Here is a 27,202-nt window from a genome sequence, read left to right as displayed (position 1 = left end):
CGTTATATACTATTATCTTATAACGTAAAACGTTATCTAGCATTACGTTATAACGTATAACGTTATGTAGCATTACGTTATAACGTATAACGTTGTATACTATTACGTTATAACGTATAACGTTATGTAGTATTACGTTATAACGTATAACGTTGTATACTATTACCTTATAACGTATAACGTTATGCAGCACTATGTTATCACGTATAACGTTATATAATATTACCTTATAACGTATAACGTTATGTAGCCTTACGTTATAACGTATAACGTTGTATACTATTACGTTATAACGTATAACGTTATGCAGCACTACGTTATAACGTATAACGTTGTATACTATTACGTTATAACGTATAACGTTATATACTATTACCTTATAACGTAAAACGTTATGTAGCATTACGTTATAACGTATAATGTTGTATACTATTACCTTATAACGTATAACGTTGTATACTATTACGTTATAACGTATAACGTTATGCAGCACTACGTTATAACGTATAACGTTGTATACTATTACGTTATAACGTATAATGTTATGTAGCACTACGTTATAACGTATAACGTTGTATACGCTTACGTTATAACGTAAAACGTTATGTAGCATTACGTTATAACGTATAACGTTGTATACTATTACCTTATAACGTATAACGTTATGTAGCATTACGTTATAACGTATAACGTTATATACTATTACCTTATAACGTATAACGTTATGTAGCATTACGTTATAACGTATAACGTTGTATACTATTACCTTATAACGTTTAACGTTATGTAGCCTTACGTTATAACGTATAACGTTGTATACTATTACGTTATAACGTATAACGTTATGTAGCCTTACGTTATAACGTATAACGTTGTATACTATTACGTTATAACGTATAACGTTATGCAGCACTACGTTATAACGTATAACGTTATATACTATTATCTTATAACGTAAAACGTTATCTAGCATTACGTTATAACGCATAACGTTATGCAGCACTACGTTATAACGTATAACGTTGTATACTATTACCTTATAACGTATAACGTTGTATACTATTACCTTATAACGTAAAACGTTATCTAGCATTACGTTATAACGTATAACGTTGTATACTATTACGTTATAACGTATTACGTTATGCAGCACTACGGTATAACGTATAACGTTATATACTATTACCTTATAACGTAAAACGTTATGTAGCATTACGTTATAACGTATAACGTTGTATACTATTACCTTAGAACGTATAACGTTGTATACTATTACCTTATAACGTATAACGTTGTATACTATTACCTTATAACGTAAAACGTTATGTAGCATTACGTTATAACGTATAACGTTATGTAGTATTACGTTATAACGTATAACGTTGTATACTATTACCTTATAACGTATAACGTTATGCAGTACTATGTTATCACGTATAACGTTATATAATATTACCTTATAACGTATAACGTTATGCAGCCTTACGTTATAACGTATAACGTTGTATACTATTACGTTATAACGTATTACGTTATGCAGCACTACGTTATAACGTATAACGTTGTATACTATTACCTTATAACGTTTAACGTTATGTAGCCTTACGTTATAACGTATAACGTTGTATACTATTACGTTATAACGTATAACGTTATATACTATTACCTTATAACGTAAAACGTTATGTAGCATTACGTTATAACGTATAATGTTGTATACTATTACCTTATAACGTATAACGTTGTATACTATTACGTTATAACGTATAATGTTATGTAGCACTACGTTATAACGTATAACGTTGTATACGCTTACGTTATAACGTAAAACGTTATGTAGCATTACGTTATAACGTATAACGTTGTATACTATTACCTTATAACGTATAACGTTATGTAGCATTACGTTATAACGTATAACGTTATATACTATTACCTTATAACGTATAACGTTATGTAGCATTACGTTATAACGTATAACGTTGTATACTATTACCTTATAACGTTTAACGTTATGTAGCCTTACGTTATAACGTATAACGTTGTATACTATTACGTTATAACGTATAACGTTATGTAGCCTTACGTTATAACGTATTACGTTGTATACTATTACCTTATAACGTAAAACGTTATGTAGCATTACGTTATAACGTATAATGTTGTATACTATTACCTTATAACGTATAACGTTGTATACTATTACGTTATAACGTATAACGTTATGCAGCACTACGTTATAACGTATAACGTTGTATACTATTACGTTATAACGTATAATGTTATGTAGCACTACGTTATAACGTATGACGTTGTATACTATTACGTTATAACGTATTACGTTATGCAGCACTACGTTATAACGTATAACGTTATATACTATTACCTTATAACGTAAAACGTTATGTAGCATTACGTTATAACGTATAACGTTGTATACTATTACCTTAGAACGTATAACGTTGTATACTATTACCTTATAACGTATAACGTTGTATACTATTACCTTATAACGTAAAACGTTATCTAGCGTTACGCTATAACGTATAACGTTGTATACTATCACGTTATAACGTATTACGTTATGCAGCACTACGTTATAACGTATAACGTTTTATACTATTACCTTATAACGTAAAACGTTATGTAGCATTACGTTATAACGTATAATGTTGTATACTATTACCTTATAACGTATAACGATGTATACTATTACGTTATAACGTATAACGTTATGCAGCACTACGTTATAACGTATAACGTTATATACTATTATCTTATAACGTAAAACGTTATCTAGCATTACGTTATAACGTATAACGTTGTATACTATTACGTTATAACGTATTACGTTATGCAGCACTACGTTATAACGTATAACGTTATATACTATTACCTTATAACGTAAAACGTTATGTAGCATTAGGTTATAACGTATAACGTTGTATACTACTACGTTATAACGTATAACGTTATGCAGCACTACGTTATAACGTATAACGTTATATACTATTATCTTATAACGTAAAACGTTATCTAGCATTACGTTATAACGTATAACGTTGTATACTATTACGTTATAACGTATTACGTTATGCAGCACTACGTTATAACGTATAACGTTATATACTATTACCTTATAACGTAAAACGTTATGTAGCATTACGTTATAACGTTTAACGTTGTATACTATTACCTTATAACGTATAACGTTATGTAGCATTACGTTATAACGTATAACGTTGTATACTATTACGTTATAACGTATAACGTTATGCAGCACTACGTTATAACGCATAACGTTATGCAGCACTACGTTATAACGTATAACGTTGTATATTATTACCTTATAACGTATAACGTTATGTAGCATTACGTTATAGCGTATAACGTTGTATACTATTACCTTATAACGTTTAACGTTATGTAGCCTTACGTTATAACGTATAACGTTGTATACTATTACGTTATAACGTACAACGTTATGTAGCCTTACGTTATAACGTATAACGTTGTATACTATTACGTTATAACGTATAACGTTATGCAGCACTACGTTATAACGTATAACGTTATATACTATTATCTTATAACGTATAACGTTATATACTATTACCTTATAACGTAAAACGTTATGTAGCATTACGTTATAACGTATAACGTTGTATACTATTACCTTATAACGTAAAACGTTATGTAGCATTACGTTATAACGTATAACGTTATGTAGCATTACGTTATAACGTATAACGTTTTATACTATTACCTTATAACGTATAACGTTATGCAGCACTACGTTATAACGTATAACGTTATATAATATTACCTTATAACGTATAACGTTATGTAGCCTTACGTTATAACGTATAACGTTGTATACTATTACGTTATAACGTATTACGTTATGCAGCACTACGTTATAACGTATAACGTTATATACTATTACCTTATAACGTAAAACGTTATGTAGCATTACGTTATAACGTATAACGTTATGTAGCATTACGTTATAACGTATAACGTTGTATACTATTACCTTATAACGTATAACGTTATGCAGCACTACGTTATCACGTATAACGTTATATAATATTACCTTATAACGTATAACGTTATGTAGCCTTACGTTATAACGTATAACGTTGTATACTATTACGTTATAACGTATTACGTTATGCAGCACTACGTTATAACGTATAACGTTGTATACTATTACCTTATAACGTAAAACGTTATGTAGCATTACGTTATAACGTATAACGTTATATACTATTACCTTATAACGTAAAACGTTATGTAGCATTACGTTATAACGTATGACGTTGTATACTATTACCTTAGAACGTATAACGTTGTATACTATTACCTTATAACGTATAACGTTGTATACTATTACCTTATAACGTAAAACGTTATCTAGCATTACGTTATAACGTATAACGTTGTCTACTATTACGTTATAACGTATTACGTTATGCAGCACTACGTTATAACGTATAACGTTATATACTATTACCTTATAACGTAAAACGTTATGTAGCATTACGTTATAACGTATAACGTTGTATACTATTACCTTAGAACGTATAACGTTGTATACTATTACCTTATAACGTATAACGTTGTATACTATTACCTTATAACGTAAAACGTTATGTAGCATTACGTTATAACGTATAACGTTATGTAGCATTACGTTATAACGTATAACGTTTTATACTATTACCTTATAACGTATAACGTTATGCAGCACTACGTTATAACGTATAACGTTATATAATATTACCTTATAACGTATAACGTTATGTAGCCTTACGTTATAACGTATAACGTTGTATACTATTACGTTATAACGTATTACGTTATGCAGCACTACGTTATAACGTATAACGTTATATACTATTACCTTATAACGTAAAACGTTATGTAGCATTACGTTATAACGTATAACGTTATGTAGCATTACGTTATAACGTATAACGTTGTATACTATTACCTTATAACGTATAACGTTGTATACTATTACCTTATAACGTAAAACGTTATGTAGCATTACGTTATAACGTATAACGTTATGTAGCATTACGTTATAACGTATAACGTTGTATACTATTACCTTATAACGTATAACGTTATGCAGCACTACGTTATCACGTATAACGTTATATAATATTACCTTATAACGTATAACGTTATGTAGCCTTACGTTATAACGTATAACGTTGTATACTATTACGTTATAACGTATTACGTTATGCAGCACTACGTTATAACGTATAACGTTGTATACTATTACCTTATAACGTTTAACGTTATGTAGCCTTACGTTATAACGTATAACGTTGTATACTATTACGTTATAACGTATAACGTTATGCAGCACTACGTTATAACGTATAACGTTATATACTATTATCTTATAACGTAAAACGTTATCTAGCATTACGTTATAACGTATAACGTTATGTAGCCTTACGTTATAACGTATAACGTTGTATACTATTACGTTATAACGTATAACGTTATGCAGCACTACGTTATAACGTATAACGTTATATACTATTATCTTATAACGTAAAACGTTATCTAGCATTACGTTATAACGCATAACGTTATGTAGCATTACGTTATAACGTATAACGTTGTATACTATTACGTTATAACGTATAACGTTATGTAGCCTTACGTTATAACGTATAACGTTGTATACTATTACGTTATAACGTATAATGTTATGTAGCACTACGTTATAACGTATAACGTTGTATACGCTTACGTTATAACGTAAAACGTTATGTAGCATTACGTTATAACGTATAACGTTGTATACTATTACCTTATAACGTTTAACGTTATGTAGCCTTACGTTATAACGTATAACGTTGTATACTATTACGTTATAACGTATTACGTTATGCAGCACTACGTTATAACGTATAACGTTATATACTATTACCTTATAACGTAAAACGTTATGTAGCATTACTTTATAACGTATAACGTTGTATACTATTACCTTATAACGTATAACGTTGTATACTATTACGTTACAACGTATAACGTTATGCAGCACTACGTTATAACGTATAACGTTATATACTATTATCTTATAACGTAAAACGTTATCTAGCATTACGTTATAACGTATAACGTTGTATACTATTACGTTATAACGTATTACGTTATGCAGCACTACGTTATAACGTATAACGTTATATACTATTACCTTATAACGTAAAACGTTATGTAGCATTACGTTATAACGTATAACGTTGTATACTATTACCTTAGAACGTATAACGTTGTATACTATTACCTGATAACGTATAACGTTGTATACTATTACCTTATAACGTAAAACGTTATCTAGCATTACGTTATAACGTATAACGTTGTATACTATTACGTTATAACGTATTACGTTATGCAGCACTACGTTATAACGTATAACGTTATATACTATTACCTTATAACGTAAAACGTTATGTAGCATTACTTTATAACGTATAACGTTGTATACTATTACCTTATAACGTATAACGTTGTATACTTAATAGTATATTAATAGTATTACGTTATAACGTAATCGTTATAACGTATAACGTTATGCAGCACTACGTTATAACGTATAACGTTATATACTATTATCTTATAACGTAAAACGTTATCTAGCATTACGTTATAACGTATAACGTTGTATACTATTACGTTATAACGTATTACGTTATGCAGCACTACGTTATAACGTATAACGTTATATACTATTACCTTATAACGTAAAACGTTATGTAGCATTACGTTATAACGTTTAACGTTGTATACTATTACCTTATAACGTATAACGTTATGTAGCATTACGTTATAACGTATAACGTTGTATACTATTACGTTATAACGTATAACGTTATGCAGCACTACGTTATAACGCATAACGTTATGCAGCACTACGTTATAACGTATAACGTTGTATATTATTACCTTATAACGTATAACGTTATGTAGCATTACGTTATAGCGTATAACGTTGTATACTATTACCTTATAACGTTTAACGTTATGTAGCCTTACGTTATAACGTATAACGTTGTATACTATTACGTTATAACGTACAACGTTATGTAGCCTTACGTTATAACGTATAACGTTGTATACTATTACGTTATAACGTATAACGTTATGCAGCACTACGTTATAACGTATAACGTTATATACTATTATCTTATAACGTATAACGTTATATACTATTACCTTATAACGTAAAACGTTATGTAGCATTACGTTATAACGTATGACGTTGTATACTATTACCTTAGAACGTATAACGTTGTATACTATTACCTTATAACGTATAACGTTGTATACTATTACCTTATAACGTAAAACGTTATCTAGCATTACGTTATAACGTATAACGTTGTCTACTATTACGTTATAACGTATTACGTTATGCAGCACTACGTTATAACGTATAACGTTATATACTATTACCTTATAACGTAAAACGTTATGTAGCATTACGTTATAACGTATAACGTTGTATACTATTACCTTAGAACGTATAACGTTGTATACTATTACCTTATAACGTATAACGTTGTATACTATTACCTTATAACGTAAAACGTTATGTAGCATTACGTTATAACGTATAACGTTATGTAGCATTACGTTATAACGTATAACGTTTTATACTATTACCTTATAACGTATAACGTTATGCAGCACTACGTTATAACGTATAACGTTATATAATATTACCTTATAACGTATAACGTTATGTAGCCTTACGTTATAACGTATAACGTTGTATACTATTACGTTATAACGTATTACGTTATGCAGCACTACGTTATAACGTATAACGTTATATACTATTACCTTATAACGTAAAACGTTATGTAGCATTACGTTATAACGTATAACGTTATGTAGCATTACGTTATAACGTATAACGTTGTATACTATTACCTTATAACGTATAACGTTATGCAGCACTACGTTATCACGTATAACGTTATATAATATTACCTTATAACGTATAACGTTATGTAGCCTTACGTTATAACGTATAACGTTGTATACTATTACGTTATAACGTATTACGTTATGCAGCACTACGTTATAACGTATAACGTTGTATACTATTACCTTATAACGTAAAACGTTATGTAGCATTACGTTATAACGTATAACGTTATATACTATTACCTTATAACGTAAAACGTTATGTAGCATTACGTTATAACGTATGACGTTGTATACTATTACCTTAGAACGTATAACGTTGTATACTATTACCTTATAACGTATAACGTTGTATACTATTACCTTATAACGTAAAACGTTATCTAGCATTACGTTATAACGTATAACGTTGTCTACTATTACGTTATAACGTATTACGTTATGCAGCACTACGTTATAACGTATAACGTTATATACTATTACCTTATAACGTAAAACGTTATGTAGCATTACGTTATAACGTATAACGTTGTATACTATTACCTTAGAACGTATAACGTTGTATACTATTACCTTATAACGTATAACGTTGTATACTATTACCTTATAACGTAAAACGTTATGTAGCATTACGTTATAACGTATAACGTTATGTAGCATTACGTTATAACGTATAACGTTTTATACTATTACCTTATAACGTATAACGTTATGCAGCACTATGTTATAACGTATAACGTTATATAATATTACCTTATAACGTATAACGTTATGTAGCCTTACGTTATAACGTATAACGTTGTATACTATTACGTTATAACGTATTACGTTATGCAGCACTACGTTATAACGTATAACGTTATATACTATTACCTTATAACGTAAAACGTTATGTAGCATTACGTTATAACGTATAACGTTATGTAGCATTACGTTATAACGTATAACGTTGTATACTATTACCTTATAACGTATAACGTTGTATACTATTACCTTATAACGTAAAACGTTATGTAGCATTACGTTATAACGTATAACGTTATGTAGCATTACGTTATAACGTATAACGTTGTATACTATTACCTTATAACGTATAACGTTATGCAGCACTACGTTATCACGTATAACGTTATATAATATTACCTTATAACGTATAACGTTATGTAGCCTTACGTTATAACGTATAACGTTGTATACTATTACGTTATAACGTATTACGTTATGCAGCACTACGTTATAACGTATAACGTTGTATACTATTACCTTATAACGTTTAACGTTATGTAGCCTTACGTTATAACGTATAACGTTGTATACTATTACGTTATAACGTATAACGTTATGCAGCACTACGTTATAACGTATAACGTTATATACTATTATCTTATAACGTAAAACGTTATCTAGCATTACGTTATAACGTATAACGTTATGTAGCCTTACGTTATAACGTATAACGTTGTATACTATTACGTTATAACGTATAACGTTATGCAGCACTACGTTATAACGTATAACGTTATATACTATTATCTTATAACGTAAAACGTTATCTAGCATTACGTTATAACGCATAACGTTATGTAGCATTACGTTATAACGTATAACGTTGTATACTATTACGTTATAACGTATAACGTTATGTAGCCTTACGTTATAACGTATAACGTTGTATACTATTACGTTATAACGTATAATGTTATGTAGCACTACGTTATAACGTATAACGTTGTATACGCTTACGTTATAACGTAAAACGTTATGTAGCATTACGTTATAACGTATAACGTTGTATACTATTACCTTATAACGTTTAACGTTATGTAGCCTTACGTTATAACGTATAACGTTGTATACTATTACGTTATAACGTATTACGTTATGCAGCACTACGTTATAACGTATAACGTTATATACTATTACCTTATAACGTAAAACGTTATGTAGCATTACTTTATAACGTATAACGTTGTATACTATTACCTTATAACGTATAACGTTGTATACTATTACGTTATAACGTATAACGTTATGCAGCACTACGTTATAACGTATAACGTTATATACTATTATCTTATAACGTAAAACGTTATCTAGCATTACGTTATAACGTATAACGTTGTATACTATTACGTTATAACGTATTACGTTATGCAGCACTACGTTATAACGTATAACGTTATATACTATTACCTTATAACGTAAAACGTTATGTAGCATTACGTTATAACGTATAACGTTGTATACTATTACCTTAGAACGTATAACGTTGTATACTATTACCTGATAACGTATAACGTTGTATACTATTACCTTATAACGTAAAACGTTATCTAGCATTACGTTATAACGTATAACGTTGTATACTATTACGTTATAACGTATTACGTTATGCAGCACTACGTTATAACGTATAACGTTATATACTATTACCTTATAACGTAAAACGTTATGTAGCATTACTTTATAACGTATAACGTTGTATACTATTACCTTATAACGTATAACGTTGTATACTATTACGTTATAACGTATAACGTTATGCAGCACTACGTTATAACGTATAACGTTATATACTATTATCTTATAACGTAAAACGTTATCTAGCATTACGTTATAACGTATAACGTTGTATACTATTACGTTATAACGTATTACGTTATGCAGCACTACGTTATAACGTATAACGTTATATACTATTACCTTATAACGTAAAACGTTATGTAGCATTACGTTATAACGTTTAACGTTGTATACTATTACCTTATAACGTATAACGTTATGTAGCATTACGTTATAACGTATAACGTTGTATACTATTACGTTATAACGTATAACGTTATGCAGCACTACGTTATAACGCATAACGTTATGCAGCACTACGTTATAACGTATAACGTTGTATATTATTACCTTATAACGTATAACGTTATGTAGCATTACGTTATAGCGTATAACGTTGTATACTATTACCTTATAACGTTTAACGTTATGTAGCCTTACGTTATAACGTATAACGTTGTATACTATTACGTTATAACGTACAACGTTATGTAGCCTTACGTTATAACGTATAACGTTGTATACTATTACGTTATAACGTATAACGTTATGCAGCACTACGTTATAACGTATAACGTTATATACTATTATCTTATAACGTATAACGTTATATACTATTACCTTATAACGTAAAACGTTATGTAGCATTACGTTATAACGTATGACGTTGTATACTATTACCTTAGAACGTATAACGTTGTATACTATTACCTTATAACGTATAACGTTGTATACTATTACCTTATAACGTAAAACGTTATCTAGCATTACGTTATAACGTATAACGTTGTCTACTATTACGTTATAACGTATTACGTTATGCAGCACTACGTTATAACGTATAACGTTATATACTATTACCTTATAACGTAAAACGTTATGTAGCATTACGTTATAACGTATAACGTTGTATACTATTACCTTAGAACGTATAACGTTGTATACTATTACCTTATAACGTATAACGTTGTATACTATTACCTTATAACGTAAAACGTTATGTAGCATTACGTTATAACGTATAACGTTATGTAGCATTACGTTATAACGTATAACGTTTTATACTATTACCTTATAACGTATAACGTTATGCAGCACTACGTTATAACGTATAACGTTATATAATATTACCTTATAACGTATAACGTTATGTAGCCTTACGTTATAACGTATAACGTTGTATACTATTACGTTATAACGTATTACGTTATGCAGCACTACGTTATAACGTATAACGTTATATACTATTACCTTATAACGTAAAACGTTATGTAGCATTACGTTATAACGTATAACGTTATGTAGCATTACGTTATAACGTATAACGTTGTATACTATTACCTTATAACGTATAACGTTATGCAGCACTACGTTATCACGTATAACGTTATATAATATTACCTTATAACGTATAACGTTATGTAGCCTTACGTTATAACGTATAACGTTGTATACTATTACGTTATAACGTATTACGTTATGCAGCACTACGTTATAACGTATAACGTTGTATACTATTACCTTATAACGTAAAACGTTATGTAGCATTACGTTATAACGTATAACGTTATATACTATTACCTTATAACGTAAAACGTTATGTAGCATTACGTTATAACGTATGACGTTGTATACTATTACCTTAGAACGTATAACGTTGTATACTATTACCTTATAACGTATAACGTTGTATACTATTACCTTATAACGTAAAACGTTATCTAGCATTACGTTATAACGTATAACGTTGTCTACTATTACGTTATAACGTATTACGTTATGCAGCACTACGTTATAACGTATAACGTTATATACTATTACCTTATAACGTAAAACGTTATGTAGCATTACGTTATAACGTATAACGTTGTATACTATTACCTTAGAACGTATAACGTTGTATACTATTACCTTATAACGTATAACGTTGTATACTATTACCTTATAACGTAAAACGTTATGTAGCATTACGTTATAACGTATAACGTTATGTAGCATTACGTTATAACGTATAACGTTTTATACTATTACCTTATAACGTATAACGTTATGCAGCACTACGTTATAACGTATAACGTTATATAATATTACCTTATAACGTATAACGTTATGTAGCCTTACGTTATAACGTATAACGTTGTATACTATTACGTTATAACGTATTACGTTATGCAGCACTACGTTATAACGTATAACGTTATATACTATTACCTTATAACGTAAAACGTTATGTAGCATTACGTTATAACGTATAACGTTATGTAGCATTACGTTATAACGTATAACGTTGTATACTATTACCTTATAACGTATAACGTTGTATACTATTACCTTATAACGTAAAACGTTATGTAGCATTACGTTATAACGTATAACGTTATGTAGCATTACGTTATAACGTATAACGTTGTATACTATTACCTTATAACGTATAACGTTATGCAGCACTACGTTATCACGTATAACGTTATATAATATTACCTTATAACGTATAACGTTATGTAGCCTTACGTTATAACGTATAACGTTGTATACTATTACGTTATAACGTATTACGTTATGCAGCACTACGTTATAACGTATAACGTTGTATACTATTACCTTATAACGTTTAACGTTATGTAGCCTTACGTTATAACGTATAACGTTGTATACTATTACGTTATAACGTATAACGTTATGCAGCACTACGTTATAACGTATAACGTTATATACTATTATCTTATAACGCAAAACGTTATCTAGCATTACGTTATAACGTATAACGTTATGTAGCCTTACGTTATAACGTATAACGTTGTATACTATTACGTTATAACGTATAACGTTATGCAGCACTACGTTATAACGTATAACGTTATATACTATTATCTTATAACGTAAAACGTTATCTAGCATTACGTTATAACGCATAACGTTATGTAGCATTACGTTATAACGTATAACGTTGTATACTATTACGTTATAACGTATAACGTTATGTAGCCTTACGTTATAACGTATAACGTTGTATACTATTACGTTATAACGTATAATGTTATGTAGCACTACGTTATAACGTATAACGTTGTATACGCTTACGTTATAACGTAAAACGTTATGTAGCATTACGTTATAACGTATAACGTTGTATACTTTTACCTTATAACGTTTAACGTTATGTAGCCTTACGTTATAACGTACAACGTTGTATACTATTACGTTATAACGTATTACGTTATGCAGCACTACGTTATAACGTATAACGTTATATACTATTACCTTATAACGTAAAACGTTATGTAGCATTACTTTATAACGTATAACGTTGTATACTATTACCTTATAACGTATAACGTTGTATACTATTACGTTATAACGTATAACGTTATGCAGCACTACGTTATAACGTATAACGTTATATACTATTATCTTATAACGTAAAACGTTATCTAGCATTACGTTATAACGTATAACGTTGTATACTATTACGTTATAACGTATTACGTTATGCAGCACTACGTTATAACGTATAACGTTATATACTATTACCTTATAACGTAAAACGTTATGTAGCATTACGTTATAACGTATAACGTTGTATACTATTACCTTAGAACGTATAACGTTGTATACTATTACCTGATAACGTATAACGTTGTATACTATTACCTTATAACGTAAAACGTTATCTAGCATTACGTTATAACGTATAACGTTGTATACTATTACGTTATAACGTATTACGTTATGCAGCACTACGTTATAACGTATAACGTTATATACTATTACCTTATAACGTAAAACGTTATGTAGCATTACTTTATAACGTATAACGTTGTATACTATTACCTTATAACGTATAACGTTGTATACTATTACGTTATAACGTATAACGTTATGCAGCACTACGTTATAACGTATAACGTTATATACTATTATCTTATAACGTAAAACGTTATCTAGCATTACGTTATAACGTATAACGTTGTATACTATTACGTTATAACGTATTACGTTATGCAGCACTACGTTATAACGTATAACGTTATATACTATTACCTTATAACGTAAAACGTTATGTAGCATTACGTTATAACGTTTAACGTTGTATACTATTACCTTATAACGTATAACGTTATGTAGCATTACGTTATAACGTATAACGTTGTATACTATTACGTTATAACGTATAACGTTATGCAGCACTACGTTATAACGCATAACGTTATGCAGCACTACGTTATAACGTATAACGTTGTATATTATTACCTTATAACGTATAACGTTATGTAGCATTACGTTATAGCGTATAACGTTGTATACTATTACCTTATAACGTTTAACGTTATGTAGCCTTACGTTATAACGTATAACGTTGTATACTATTACGTTATAACGTACAACGTTATGTAGCCTTACGTTATAACGTATAACGTTGTATACTATTACGTTATAACGTATAACGTTATGCAGCACTACGTTATAACGTATAACGTTATATACTATTATCTTATAACGTAAAACGTTATCTAGCATTACGTTATAACGTATAACGTTATGTAGCATTACGTTATAACGTATAACGTTGTATACTATTACGTTATAACGTATAACGTTATGTAGCCTGACGTTATAACGTATAACGTTGTATACTATTACGTTATAACGTATTACGTTATGCAGCATTACGTTATAACGTATAGCGTTGTATACTATTACCTTAGAACGTATAACGTTGTATACTATTACCTTATAACGTATAACGTTGTATACTATTACCTTATAACGTAAAACGTTATGTAGCATTACGTTATAACGTATAACGTTATGTAGCATTACGTTATAACGAATAACGTTGTATACTATTACCTTATAACGTATAACGTTATGCAGCACTACGTTATCACGTATAACGTAATATAATATTACCTTATAACGTATAACGTTATGTAGCCTTACGTTATAACGTATAACGTTGTATACTATTACGTTATAACGTATTACGTTATGCAGCACTACGTTATAACGTATAACGTTGTATACTATTACCTTATAACGTTTAACGTTATGTAGCCTTACGTTATAACGTATAACGTTGCATACTATTACGTTATAACGTATAACGTTATATACTATTACCTTATAACGTAAAACGTTATGTAGCATTACGTTATAACGTATAATGTTGTATACTATTACCTTATAACGTATAACGATGTATACTATTACGTTATAACGTATAACGTTATGCAGCACTACGTTATAACGTATAACGTTATATACTATTATCTTATAACGTAAAACGTTATCTAGCATTACGTTATAACGTATAACGTTGTATACTATTACGTTATAACGTATTACGTTATGCAGCACTACGTTATAACGTATAACGTTATATACTATTACCTTATAACGTAAAACGTTATGTAGCATTAGGTTATAACGTATAACGTTGTATACTACTACGTTATAACGTATAACGTTATGCAGCACTACGTTATAACGTATAACGTTATATACTATTACCTTATAACGTATAACGTTATGTAGCATTACGTTATAACGTATAACGTTGTATACTATTACCTTATAACGTATAACGTTATGCAGCACTACGTTATAACGTATAACGTTATATATTATTACCTTATAACGTAAAACGTTATGTAGCATTACGTTATAACGTATAACGTTATATACTATTACCTTATAACGTAAAACGTTATGTAGCATTACGTTATAACGTATGACGTTGTATACTATTACCTTAGAACGTATAACGTTGTACACTATTACCTTATAACGTATAACGTTGTATACTATTACCTTATAACGTATAACGTTATATACTATTACCTTATAACGTATAACGTTATGTAGCATTACGTTATAACGTATAACGTTGTATACTATTACCTTATAACGTATAACGTTATGCAGCACTACGTTATAACGTATAACGTTATATATTATTACCTTATAACGTAAAACGTTATGTAGCATTACGTTATAACGTATAACGTTATATACTATTACCTTATAACGTAAAACGTTATGTAGCATTACGTTATAACGTATGACGTTGTATACTATTACCTTAGAACGTATAACGTTGTACACTATTACCTTAGAACGTATAACGTTGTATACTATTACCTTATAACGTATAACGTTATATACTATTACCTTATAACGTATAACGTTATGTAGCATTACGTTATAACGTATAACGTTGTATACTATTACCTTATAACGTATAACGTTATGCAGCACTACGTTATAACGTATAACGTGATATATTATTACCTTATAACGTAAAACGTTATGTAGCATTACGTTATAACGTATAACGTTATATACTATTACCTTATAACGTAAAACGTTATGTAGCATTACGTTATAACGTATGACGTTGTATACTATTACCTTAGAACGTATAACGTTGTACACTATTACCTTATAACGTATAACGTTGTATACTATTACCTTATAACGTAAAACGTTATCTAGCATTACGTTATAACGTATAACGTTGTCTACTATTACGTTATAACGTATTACGTTATGCAGCACTACGTTATAACGTATAACGTTATATACTATTACCTTATAACGTAAAACGTTATGTAGCATTACGTTATAACGTATAACGTTGTATACTATTACCTTAGAACGTATAACGTTGTATACTATTACCTTATAACGTATAACGTTGTATACTATTACCTTATAACGTAAAACGTTATGTAGCATTACGTTATAACGTATAACGTTATGTAGCATTACGTTATAACGTATAACGTTGTATACTATTACCTTAGAACGTATAACGTTGTATACTATTACGTTATAACGTATAACGTTGTTTACTATTACCTTATAACGTTTAACGTTATGTAGCCTTACGTTATAACGTATAACGTTGTATACTATTACGTTATAACGTATAACGTTATGTAGCCTGACGTTATAACGTATAACGTTGTATACTATTACGTTATAACGTATTACGTTATGCAGCACTACGTTATAACGTATAACGTTATATACTATTATCTTATAACGTAAAACGTTATCTAGCATTACGTTATAACGTATAACGTTATGTAGCATTACGTTATAACGTATAACGTTGTATACTATTACGTTATAACGTATAACGTTATGTAGCCTTACGTTATAACGTATAACGTTGTATACTATTACCTTATAACGTATAATGTTATGTAGCACTACGTTATAACGTATAACGTTGTATACGCTTACGTTATAACGTAAAACGTTATGTAGCATTACGTTATAACGTATAACGTTGTATACTATTACCTTATAACGTTTAACGTTATGTAGCCTTACGTTATAACGTATAACGTTGTATACTATTACGTTATAACGTATTACGTTATGCAGCACTACGTTATAACGTATTACGTTATGCAGCACTACGTTATAACGTATAACGTTATATACTATTACCTTATAACGCAAAACGTTATGTAGCATTACGTTATAACGTATAACGTTGTATACTATTACGTTATAACGTATGACGTTATGTAGCCTTACGTTATAACGTATAACGTTGTATACTATTACGTTATAACGTATAATGTTATGTAGCACTACGTTATAACGTATAACGTTGTATACGCTTACGTTATAACGTAAAACGTTATGTAGCATTACGTTATAACGTATAACGTTGTATACTATTACCTTATAACGTATAACGTTATGTAGCATTACGTTATAACGTATAACGTTATATACTATTACCTTATAACGTATAACGTTATGTAGCATTACGTTATAACGTATAACGTTGTATACTATTACCTTATAACGTTTAACGTTATGTAGCCTTACGTTATAACGTATAACGTTGTATACTATTACGTTATAACGTATAACGTTATGTAGCCTTACGTTATAACGTATAACGTTGTATACTATTACGTTATAACGTATAACGTTATGCAGCACTACGTTATAACGTATAACGTTATATACTATTATCTTATAACGTATAACGTTATATACTATTACCTTATAACGTAAAACGTTATGTAGCATTACGATATAACGTATAACGTTATGTAGCATTACGTTATAACGTATAACGTTGTATACTATTACCTTATAACGTATAACGTTGTATACTATTACCTTATAACGTAAAACGTTATGTAGCATTACGTTATAACGTATAACGTTATGTAGCATTACGTTATAACGTATAACGTTGTATACTATTACCTTATAACGTATAACGTTATGCAGCACTACGTTATCACGTATAACGTTATATAATATTACCTTATAACGTATAACGTTATGTAGCCTTACGTTATAACGTATAACGTTGTATACTATTACGTTATAACGTATTACGTTATGCAGCACTACGTTATAACGTATAACGTTGTATACTATTACCTTATAACGTTTAACGTTATGTAGCCTTACGTTATAACGTATAACGTTGTATACTATTACGTTATAACGTATAACGTTATGCAGCACTACGTTATAACGTATAACGTTATATACTATTATCTTATAACGTAAAACGTTATCTAGCATTACGTTATAACGTATAACGTTATGTAGCCTTACGTTATAACGTATAACGTTGTATACTATTACGTTATAACGTATAACGTTATGCAGCACTACGTTATAACGTATAACGTTATATACTATTATCTTATAACGTAAAACGTTATCTAGCATTACGTTATAACGCATAACGTTATGTAGCATTACGTTATAACGTATAACGTTGTATACTATTACGTTATAACGTATAACGTTATGTAGCCTTACGTTATAACGTATAACGTTGTATACTATTACGTTATAACGTATAATGTTATGTAGCACTACGTTATAACGTATAACGTTGTATACGCTTATGTTATAACGTAAAACGTTATGTAGCATTACGTTATAACGTATAACGTTGTATACTATTACCTTATAACGTTTAACGTTATGTAGCCTTACGTTATAACGTATAACGCTGTATACTATTACGTTATAACGTATTACGTTATGCAGCACTACGTTATAACGTATAACGTTATATACTATTACCTTATAACGTAAAACGTTATGTAGCATTACTTTATAACGTATAACGTTGTATACTATTACCTTATAACGTATAACGTTGTATACTATTACGTTATAACGTATAACGTTATGCAGCACTACGTTATAACGTATAACGTTATATACTATTATCTTATAACGTAAAACGTTATCTAGCATTACGTTATAACGTATAACGTTGTATACTATTACGTTATAACGTATTACGTTATGCAGCACTACGTTATAACGTATAACGTTATATACTATTACCTTATAACGTAAAACGTTATGTAGCATTACGTTATAACGTATAACGTTGTATACTATTACCTTAGAACATATAACGTTGTATACTATTACCTGATAACGTATAACGTTGTATACTATTACCTTATAACGTAAAACGTTATCTAGCATTACGTTATAACGTATAACGTTATGTAGCATTACGTTATAACGTTTAACGTTGTATACTATTACCTTATAACGTATAACGTTATGTAGCATTACGTTATAACGTATAACGTTGTATACTATTACGTTATAACGTATAACGTTATGCAGCACTACGTTATAACGCATAACGTTATGCAGCACTACGTTATAACGTATAACGTTGTATATTATTACCTTATAACGTATAACGTTATGTAGCATTACGTTATAGCGTATAACGTTGTATACTATTACCTTATAACGTTTAACGTTATGTAGCCTTACGTTATAACGTATAACGTTGTATACTATTACGTTATAACGTACAACGTTATGTAGCCTTACGTTATAACGTATAACGTTGTATACTATTACGTTATAACGTATAACGTTATGCAGCACTACGTTATAACGTATAACGTTATATACTATTATCTTATAACGTAAAACGTTATCTAGCATTACGTTATAACGTATAACGTTATGTAGCATTACGTTATAACGTATAACGTTGTATACTATTACCTTATAACGTATAACGTTATGTAGCATTACGTTATAACGTATAACGTTATATACTATTACCTTATAACGTATAACGTTATGTAGCATTACGTTATAGCGTATAACGTTGTATACTATTACCTTATAACGTTTAACGTTATGTAGCCTTACGTTATAACGTATAACGTTGTATACTATTACGTTATAACGTACAACGTTATGTAGCCTTACGTTATAACGTATAACGTTGTATACTATTACGTTATAACGTATAACGTTATGCAGCACTACGTTATAACGTATAACGTTATATACTATTATCTTATAACGTAAAACGTTATCTAGCATTACGTTATAACGTATAACGTTATGTAGCATTACGTTATAACGTATAACGTTGTATACTATTACCTTATAACGTATAACGTTATGTAGCATTACGTTATAACGTATAACGTTATATACTATTACCTTATAACGTATAACGTTATGTAGCATTACGTTATAACGTATAACGTTGTATACTATTACCTTATAACGTTTAACGTTATGTAGCCTTACGTTATAACGTATAACATTGTATACTATTACGTTATAACGTATAACGTTATGTAGCCTGACGTTATAACGTATAACGTTGTATACTATTACGTTATAACGTATTACGTTATGCAGCACTACGTTATAAAGTATAACGTTATATACTCTTACCTTATAACGTATAACGTTATGTAGCATTACGTTATAACGTATAACGTTGTATACTATTACCTTAGAACGTATAACGTTGTACACTATTACCTTATAACGTATAACGTTGTATACTATTACCTTATAACGTAAAACGTTATCTAGCATTACGTTATAACGTATAACGTTGTCTACTATTACGTTATAACGTATTACGTTATGCAGCACTACGTTATAACGTATAACGTTATATACTATTACCTTATAACGTAAAACGTTATGTAGCATTACGTTATAACGTATAACGTTGTATACTATTACCTTAGAACGTATAACGTTGTATACTATTACCTTATAACGTATAACGTTGTATACTATTACCTTATAACGTAAAACGTTATGTAGCATTACGTTATAACGTATAACGTTATGTAGCATTACGTTATAACGTATAACGTTGTATACTATTACCTTAGAACGTATAACGTTGTATACTATTACGTTATAACGTATAACGTTGTATACTATTACCTTATAACGTTTAACGTTATGTAGCCTTACGTTATAACGTATAACGTTGTATACTATTACGTTATAACGTATAACGTTATGTAGCCTGACGTTATAACGTATAACGTTGTATACTATTACGTTATAACGTATTACGTTATGCAGCACTACGTTATAACGTATAACGTTATATACTATTATCTTATAACGTAAAACGTTATCTAGCATTACGTTATAACTTATAACGTTATGTAGCATTACGTTATAACGTATAACGTTGTATACTATTACGTTATAACGTATAACGTTATGTAGCCTTACGTTATAACGTATAACGTTGTATACTATTACCTTATAACGTATAATGTTATGTAGCACTACGTTATAACGTATAACGTTGTATACGCTTACGTTATAACGTAAAACGTTATGTAGCATTACGTTATAACGTATAACGTTGTATACTATTACCTTATAACGTTTAACGTTATGTAGCCTTACGTTATAACGTATAACGTTGTATACTATTACGTTATAACGTATTACGTTATGCAGCACTACGTTATAACGTATTACGTTATGCAGCACTACGTTATAACGTATAACGTTATATACTATTACCTTATAACGTAAAACGTTATGTAGCATTACGTTATAACGTATAACGTTGTATACTATTACGTTATAACGTATGACGTTATGTAGCCTTACGTTATAACGTATAACGTTGTATACTATTACGTTATAACGTATAATGTTATGTAGCACTACGTTATAACGTATAACGTTGTATACGCTTACGTTATAACGTAAAACGTTATGTAGCATTACGTTATAACGTATAACGTTGTATACTATTACCTTATAACGTATAACGTTATGTAGCATTACGTTATAACGTATAACGTTATATACTATTACCTTATAACGTATAACGTTATGTAGCATTACGTTATAACGTATAACGTTGTATACTATTACCTTATAACGTTTAACGTTATGTAGCCTTACGTTATAACGTATAACGTTGTATACTATTACGTTATAACGTATAACGTTATGTAGCCTTACGTTATAACGTATAACGTTGTATACTATTACGTTATAACGTATAACGTTATGCAGCACTACGTTATAACGTATAACGTTATATACTATTATCTTATAACGTAAAACGTTATCTAGCATTACGTTATAACGCATAACGTTATGCAGCACTACGTTATAACGTATAACGTTGTATATTATTACCTTATAACGTATAACGTTATGTAGCATTACGTTATAGCGTATAACGTTGTATACTATTACCTTATAACGTTTAACGTTATGTAGCCTTACGTTATAACGTATAACGTTGTCTACTATTACGTTATAACGTATTACGTTATGCAGCACTACGTTATAACGTATAACGTTATATACTATTACCTTATAACGTAAAACGTTATGTAGCATTACGTTATAACGTATAACGTTATGTAGCATTACGTTATAACGTATAACGTTGTATACTATTACCTTATAACGTATAACGTTGTATACTATTACGTTATAACGTAAAACGTTATGTAGCATTACGTTATAACGTATAACGTTATGTAGCATTACGTTATAACGTATAACGTTGTATACTATTACCTTATAACGTATAACGTTATGCAGCACTACGTTATCACGTATAACGTTATATAATATTACCTTATAACGTATAACGTTATGTAGCCTTACGTTATAACGTATAACGTTGTATACTATTACGTTATAACGTATTACGTTATGCAGCACTACGTTATAACGTATAACGTTGTATACTATTACCTTATAACGTTTAACGTTATGTAGCCTTACGTTATAACGTATAACGTTGTATACTATTACGTTATAACGTATAACGTTGTATACTATTACGTTATAACGTATAACGTTATGCAGCACTACGTTATAACGTATAACGTTATATACTATTATCTTATAACGTAAAACGTTATCTAGCATTACGTTATAACGTATAACGTTATGTAGCCTTACGTTATAACGTATAACGTTGTATACTATTACGTTATAACGTATAACGTTATGCAGCACTACGTTATAACGTATAACGTTATATACTATTATCTTATAACGTAAAACGTTATCTAGCATTACGTTATAACGCATAACGTTATGTAGCATTACGTTATAACGTATAACGTTGTATACTATTACGTTATAACGTATAACGTTATGTAGCCTTACGTTATAACGTATAACGTTGTATACTATTACGTTATAACGTATAATGTTATGTAGCACTACGTTATAACGTATAACGTTGTATACGCTTACGTTATAACGTAAAACGTTATGTAGCATTACGTTATAACGTATAACGTTGTATACTATTACCTTATAACGTTTAACGTTATGTAGCCTTACGTTATAACGTATAACGCTGTATACTATTACGTTATAACGTATTACGTTATGCAGCACTACGTTATAACGTATAACGTTATATACTATTACCTTATAACGTAAAACGTTATGTAGCATTACTTTATAACGTATAACGTTGTATACTATTACCTTATAACGTATAACGTTGTATACTATTACGTTATAACGTATAACGTTATGCAGCACTACGTTATAACGTATAACGTTATATACTATTATCTTATAACGTAAAACGTTATCTAGCATTACGTTATAACGTATAACGTTGTATACTATTACGTTATAACGTATTACGTTATGCAGCACTACGTTATAACGTATAACGTTATATACTATTACCTTATAACGTAAAACGTTATGTAGCATTACGTTATAACGTATAACGTTGTATACTATTACCTTAGAACATATAACGTTGTATACTATTACCTGATAACGTATAACGTTGTATACTATTACCTTATAACGTAAAACGTTATCTAGCATTACGTTATAACGTATAACGTTATGTAGCATTACGTTATAACGTTTAACGTTGTATACTATTACCTTATAACGTATAACGTTATGTAGCATTACGTTATAACGTATAACGTTGTATACTATTACGTTATAACGTATAACGTTATGCAGCACTACGTTATAACGCATAACGTTATGCAGCACTACGTTATAACGTATAACGTTGTATATTATTACCTTATAACGTATAACGTTATGTAGCATTACGTTATAGCGTATAACGTTGTATACTATTACCTTATAACGTTTAACGTTATGTAGCCTTACGTTATAACGTATAACGTTGTATACTATTACGTTATAACGTACAACGTTATGTAGCCTTACGTTATAACGTATAACGTTGTATACTATTACGTTATAACGTATAACGTTATGCAGCACTACGTTATAACGTATAACGTTATATACTATTATCTTATAACGTAAAACGTTATCTAGCATTACGTTATAACGTATAACGTTATGTAGCATTACGTTATAACGTATAACGTTGTATACTATTACCTTATAACGTATAACGTTATGTAGCATTACGTTATAACGTATAACGTTATATACTATTACCTTATAACGTATAACGTTATGTAGCATTACGTTATAACGTATAACGTTGTATACTATTACCTTATAACGTTTAACGTTATGTAGCCTTACGTTATAACGTATAACATTGTATACTATTACGTTATAACGTATAACGTTATGTAGCCTGACGTTATAACGTATAACGTTGTATACTATTACGTTATAACGTATTACGTTATGCAGCACTACGTTATAAAGTATAACGTTATATACTCTTACCTTATAACGTATAACGTTATGTAGTATTACGTTATAACGTATAACGTTGTATACTATTACCTTAGAACGTATAACGTTGTATACTATTACCTTATAACGTATAACGTTGTATACCATTACCTTATAACGTAAAACGTTATCTAGCATTACGTTATAACGTATAATGTTGTATACTATTACCTTATAACGTATAACGATGTATACTATTACGTTATAACGTATAACGTTATGCAGCACTACGTTATAACGTATAACGTTATATACTATTATCTTATAACGTAAAACGTTATCTAGCATTACGTTATAACGTATAACGTTGTATACTATTACGTTATAACGTATTACGTTATGCAGCACTACGTTATAACGTATAACGTTATATACTATTACCTTATAACGTAAAACGTTATGTAGCATTAGGTTATAACGTATAACGTTGTATACTACTACGTTATAACGTATAACGTTATGCAGCACTACGTTATAACGTATAACGTTATATACTATTACCTTATAACGTATAACGTTATGTAGCATTACGTTATAACGTATAACGTTGTATACTATTACGTTATAACGTATAACGTTATGTAGCATTACCTTATAACGTATAGCGCAATATACTTTTACCTTATAACGTATAACGTTATGTAGCATTACGTTATAACGTATAACGTTGTATACTATTACCTTATAACGTATAACGTTATGCAGCACTACGTTATAACGTATAACGTTATATATTATTACCTTATAACGTAAAACGTTATGTAGCATTACGTTATAACGTATAACGTTATATACTATTACCTTATAACGTAAAACGTTATGTAGCATTACGTTATAACGTATGACGTTGTATACTATTACCTTAGAACGTATAACGTTGTATACTATTACCTTATAACGTATAACGTTGTATACTATTACCTTATAACGTAAAACGTTATCTAGCATTACGTTATAACGTATAACGTTGTCTACTATTACGTTATAACGTATTACGTTATGCAGCACTACGTTATAACGTATAACGTTATATACTATTACCTTATAACGTAAAACGTTATGTAGCATTACGTTATAACGTATAACGTTGTATACTATTACCTTAGAACGTATAACGTTGTATACTATTACCTTATAGCGTATAACGTTGTATACTATTACCTTATAACGTAAAACGTTATGTAGCATTACGTTATAACGTATAACGTTATGTAGCATTACGTTATAACGTATAACGTTTTATACTATTACCTTATAACGTATAACGTTATGCAGCACTACGTTATAACGTATAACGTTATATAATATTACCTTATAACGTATAACGTTATGTAGCCTTACGTTATAACGTATAACGTTGTATACTATTACGTTATAACGTATTACGTTATGCAGCACTACGTTATAACGTATAACGTTATATACTATTACCTTATAACGTAAAACGTTATGTAGCATTACGTTATAACGTATAACGTTATGTAGCATTACGTTATAACGTATAACGTTGTATACTATTACCTTATAACGTATAACGTTGTATACTATTACCTTATAACGTAAAACGTTATGTAGCATTACGTTATAACGTATAACGTTATGTAGCATTACGTTATAACGTATAACGTTGTATACTATTACCTTATAACGTATAACGTTATGCAACACTACGTTA

This window comes from Bombus fervidus, chromosome 6 (genome assembly GCF_041682495.2).
Source record: "Bombus fervidus isolate BK054 chromosome 6, iyBomFerv1, whole genome shotgun sequence".
Taxonomy (NCBI): Eukaryota; Metazoa; Arthropoda; class Insecta; order Hymenoptera; family Apidae; genus Bombus; species Bombus fervidus.
This window is presented reverse-complemented; position numbering follows the sequence as displayed.